This window comes from Vulpes lagopus, chromosome 1, assembly GCF_018345385.1.
Source record: "Vulpes lagopus strain Blue_001 chromosome 1, ASM1834538v1, whole genome shotgun sequence".
NCBI classification, from domain to species: Eukaryota; Metazoa; Chordata; class Mammalia; order Carnivora; family Canidae; genus Vulpes; species Vulpes lagopus.
The window spans coordinates 82,524,681-82,530,437 of NC_054824.1; the positions used below are offsets into that span (position 1 = coordinate 82,524,681).

Consider the following 5,757-nt stretch of genomic DNA (forward strand, 5'->3'; position numbering starts at 1 on the left):
CCAGGCTTAAAAGAAGCAAGAAGAAAAACAGCCTGTGGGGATAAATGTGTTCTAATACTTTAGGAACATCTTGACTCCATTGAATTAAATACAAAGACCCTTACTGATTCTGCTAACTTCAGTCCCAGAAGTAGGATCAGCTTGAGGATGACCATCGGCTGGTGACTCTGCCTGTTTCTTTGCAATTTCCTGGCTGTACCCCCTTTTAAATAATGATTATGTCTTTCTGCTGCTTCTCTTATGGAAAAAAAAATGCCTGTAGTGGCTTCACATCCACATGCCACCGTGTCCTGAGGAAGAACGAAACTGTTCTTATCAAAGACTTCTAAGAGAGTGTCCCAAGATCCATCCTGACTAGGTTGTCTATATTACTTGTTCATCTCTGGGCCAGTGCTTGTGGATGGAGGAATGAAGTGGGTCAATAAAACAAGCTAAGAGTGCTCAGCCTTGAAGCTGGGCAGAGTCAGTTTCCCTCACAATTTCCTAAATGAGTGAGAGCAAAAGCCTGAATCAAAATTTAGATGTTTAGGAAAGAGTAACATTATTCTAGGCGCACGACAGAGAGAGAAAATAAGAAAGAAAAATAGCAATAGTTCTCTACTTTGCTGCACATTAGAATCATCTGGGGGCATTTGCAAATCCTCATGTCCACACCAAAACCCTGGGCCAAATAATTCAGAATCTCTGGAGGGAAGGGAGAGGGCAGTGGTTCTTAAGCCTCCATGGTTGATTCCAACGTGACTCCAATAAGACCATTACATTCCATGGAAAGAGTCTATTACAGGAAGACAGAACTAGTATCTGTCAGCTTCTCTCCTCACGTGGGGACTTTGAAGAGAGATGAGTTGGTTTTATTCCCCAAGCTCTGGCAGCTTAAAGCCACCTGAGCTGACAGTTGTATTTCCCCTTACAAAGGGGCTTACACATAGTGGAATTATACTTTTCTAGCCTCACAATGAACAACACAAAGGTTACAACAGTGGCTAAATCCCACGTGGGAAGCACAGAGAAGGCCATTGTAAGCACTGCTTTTCCAGAGTGAGAGAAAATAGAGGGGGATTACAGATGGGTTTAAAATACCATTTCCTTCCCGCCACCATGAACGGTGTTTGTAGAGTGTGCAACGCTGCATCCCCCGGTCCAGCATGGTCAGCTGTGGCATGGCTTTGTTTTGTTCCCTTGTTCTCATCACTGTCCGTTCATCCATTCACAACTCATTTTCTCACTCTGTTTGCTGCTCTGGATTCTATGGCTTCCCTCCTGAGAATTTACCAGAGGAATCCGGCCGAGTTACAACAGAGAGAAACCAAAACACTCCTCAGACTCTCCTGTCTTTCTTTCTTCTTCTTTTGGGAAGGGAGGAGTTGTAAGAGGAATAAAAAAAAAAAAAATAGAAAACAGATTTTGCTTTCTTGTTCAACTTCTAAAACTGTTTGAGTTTCTTTTTGGAAAGTCTTACTTTCTCTTTCAATTTTTTTTTTAAGATTTTATTTATTTATTCATGAGAGACACAGAGAAAGGCAGAGAGAGAAGCAGGCTCCCCAATTAGAGCCTGATGCAGGACTTGATCCCAGGACCCTGGAATCATGACCTGAGCCACCCAGGTGCCCCTCTTTCAATTTGGTTTTAAAGAGAGATGACAACAAGCAAAACATCATGAGAGAAGAAGCAATTTTCCAGAGTCACTCAAACTAAAAGGCCCATACTAGGACACATTGTCATGAAATTATTAGAGCCCTGGGAAAAGAGAAGACCCTCAAAACTTCCACAGAGGTAAAATATTAAGTCTCAAGCAAAAGAGAGGGAATCATTGTGGCAGTGGATTTCTGAACAGCAACTTTGATAGCAAGAAGATAATGATCTTCCAAATACTGGATTTTTCAAAATTAGTAAATGTGAGGTGTATTGTAAGCAGGTATGGGAACAAGAATATAGAAAAGTCAAATAATTAGAAAGCACATTCATTAGAGCCACCTTAATGGGTAAGGGAACCAGATTCTGAGGCTCCAGAAATCTTCAAAAGTAGTTTAAGGGTCTTTAATCTAGTGTTTCGCCATTAACCAAAATCAGCTGCTTCCTGGTTTTTGCTATATTCTCTCTCCTCCTCTGACTATCCATTTTCCTTTTCACTCCTTCCTTTATACTTGTTGGTTTTTCAATTTCTTTTTCTTATATGAATTGCTGGTCTTTTAAACATGCAGTGGTTCAAAATTTTGAGAGGTGAAACTTGATTTCTTCTGCTTGTCTTTTCATGCCAAGGCACATTATAGGTCGCTGAATAGCCTGCGGATTAATCAGGTTCTGACCCCTAATTATCAGCTGAAGATGGTGGGAGGTTGTAATACATTTAAAAACATGGCAAATTTGTCTTGTGTGGCCAGGGCTATGAACAGGGCATTTCTATTTTTTGCAGTGGTTCTTTATCAGTATCCTCTGGGAGCTTATTAGACATGCAGATTTGGGGGGCTTGACCCCAGATCTACTCATTCGGAAACTGCGAGGGTGGGGCACCTGGGTGGCTCAGTGGCTGTGCATCTGCCTTTGGCTCAGGTCATGATTCCGGGGTCCTGGGATCCAGTCCCGCATCAGGCTCCCCGCAGGGAGCCTGCTACTCCCTCTGCCTATATCTCTGCCTCTCTCTGTGTCTCTCATGAATCAATCGATCAATAAAATATTTTAAAAAAAGAAGAAAACTCTGAGGGTGAGTGTCAGGCTTTTCTGTGTTTCGGCAAACCCTATGAATGATTCTCATACATACTAACATTTGAAAACCAGAGCTATAGCATGAATATTTAGTTTACATAATCTCTCTGGATCTAAAATTTTCCAGTGTAAGAGGCAACAGTACTTCTCTTTCATTTTTCTTCTCTGAAAATGTAATGGAATTTTGTATATTATCTTTTCTTAGCTATGAGTTGTGCGTGGATGGAAGGCAGGTGTATGATTAGATGAATGCACATTCTCCAATACGACAATACTAATATACACAAAGCTTCTAGCACATTCTGTCAATTCTCTAGGTAGCAATAAAAGTTTCTTTGAGTATTTCCAGCCATGGGAAACTCATTGCTTTTGGTTTAATTCGACCAACTCCCCCAGTCATAGAGCCATACTCTTCCCACTAGAGCAATGCAAAATGAATTTAGATTTGACTCTCACTACTGAGAGTCTAGTATATGTCTTGTTATCTCTTTTGGATCTCCCAATTACTCTGTGTATTAGGCATTTTTACACCCTTACTGTGTGTTAGTCCTTGGAATATTTGTAGAGACTCTTATGTATCTCTTTCCAAGGAAAACAATCCCAGTTCTGTCAGTTGCTTCTTAATATGAAATGGTTTTAAAACCTTTCAAAATTCTGGTTGGTTTCCCCAGATGCTCAGTTCCTCATATTTAAATATTTAAATATTCCACATGTAAGCAATGGTCTGACACATGTAGCATATTACCACCTTTATTCTGGATGCAGTATTCCTATTAGAGAAACCTAAAATTAACCTCAATTCCCAGCCATATAACTGTGGTTCATGTAAACTGATGTCATCACAGGTCTCCCCTGACATGATTTTTTTTTAACTGAAGTATATTTTACATCTGTTCCTATTAAATATCATTTTAGTAGTTTTAGTCATCATTCCAATCTGTCATGATTTCTTTGAACTTTGATTCTATCTTCCTTTCTTTTTATTAGCTATTCCTCCCATATGTCTATCATCTGCAAAGCTTATAATCATGCTTTTATGTCTTTGTTCAAGTTGTTGATAAAAATGTTGGGTGGAAGAGATTTCCATAATAATGCACATAATACTAATATTTTATATTTGCATGGTGCTAAAGCAGTCATAAAACATATTCATATATATGATCTCATTTGATACTATAATCCTGGATGGTAGGAAGGGCAACCTTATTTGCTTTTCCTCTCATTATGGATAAAGAAAGGGTGCTAAGAGAACATGAGTCACACTGCTGCTTGTAGAGAGTTAGTAGTATAACTTAAGTGTTTTAAAGAGGCTTTTGTTTAAGGAGGCAGTAGTAACCCAAGCTTGAATCGTGGACAACTAGCAGCCAAAATGAAAGCAAAGATGCTAAACCAGAACTCAGACAACTATGTCTGTGAAATCAAGCTGAACTTATAAACAGTTCTAAGAAACTATGATCTGACTTTGCATCCTTTTGAGGTCCCACAAGAATACTTAAGAGCTTTAAATGCACCAAACTGGAACATATATTTGCAAAACCATTCCTTGCTTCCCTGGATGGTCACCAAGATGCTTGGCAAAGCATCCAAAGAGTGGGGCTGCTGCCCTTTGTGGGGCAGGCAATGAAGAGGTTAGAATTTGGAACTTGACTAAACAAAATGTATCTGTACAAGATATGAGGATTTTGTACAAATAATATGTACTCCCTTTTGTGGGACTTGTTTTTCTACTGTCAGTGATGCCAAAACTGGGAAGCAGTGGAAAAATGGACGGACCAGGCTATGGAGAAGAGGAGGAACCATTGCATACAATATTAGGAAAGACAATGTTTGCAAGAAATTGATCATCACTGGAGGGAAACTATTTTTGCCTCATGTGGACAGCAAGTAGACATCTGGGATGAACAAAGAACAAGTCCTATATATTGAATAACCTGGCGATTCAACAGTATAAATAATGTTAAATTTAACACAATTGAGACATTTTCTTGGAAAGCTGTGCTTCTGACAGGAATATAGTACTATATGATATGAGGCACACTAGTCCTATAAAAAAGGTCATCTTAGATATGAGAACAAATGCAATTTATTGGAACCCTATGAAAGCTTTCATTTTTACTGCAGCAAATGAAGATTAGAATGTACGTAGTTTTGATATGCGTGTACTAGACATTCCCCTAATGGTACATATGGATCATGCATCTGTGGTGCTTGATGTGGATTACTTTCCCACTGGGAAAGAGTTTGTGTCTGCTAGTTTTGATAAATCTATTTGAATCTTTTCTGTGGACAAAAGTAAAAGCAGGGAAGTCTATCACGCAGAGAGAATATAACATGTTAACTGCGTAAAATGGTTTTCTGACAGCAAATGTATTATGTGTGGGTCTGATGAAATGAACATTTGTCTATGGAAAGCTAATGCTTCTGAAAAATTTGGTGTGCTTACAATCATGAGAAAAAAAAAAAAAAACAGCCCAAGATTATAACTGGAGTTTGAAGAAGAAATTTCAACATCATCCTCATATAAAACACGTTGCCCATCACCGACATCTACCAAAATACGCCTACAGCCAGATTTAGGAAAGAAGCTCATCAATGAAAGGAATTGAATTGTCTCAAACATAGCAACCCTGGAACTGTGTTGATGGTGTCAGAGAAAAAGAAACAGGCAGTTATGAAGTAATACTTGGTATTCCTACCAATCCTGATATATAATTATTTGTTACATTTAAAAAATGTTTATTTATTTAAGAGAGAGGAAGAGAGAGAGAGAGAGTGCAGAGGGAGCAGAGGGAATATTGGGAGAAAGTTGAGCAGACTCCACATTGAGTAGAGAGCCAATGCAGGGCTTGATCCCACCACCCCAAGATCATGACCTGAGCTGAAATCAAGAGTTGCAAGCTTAATTGGCTGAGCCACCCAGGTGCCCCTTTTGTCACATTTTGATTTGCAAACTCTGCAAGTAAAAGTGCTGGGTTTAGAATAATAACAAACAGTTCAGTTCCATATGTAGAGCACTACCCTGAGAAACTACCTTGAAAGATGGCCTGGTTGATA

The 5,757-nt window shown here is 39.2% G+C and overlaps 1 pseudogene; it reads left to right on the forward strand.

Moving 5' to 3' along the window:
• Window positions 1-4,072: 4,072 nt before the first annotated feature.
• Window positions 4,073-5,383, forward strand: LOC121499698 (annotated as a pseudogene).
• The last annotated feature ends 374 nt before the right edge of the window (window positions 5,384-5,757 follow it).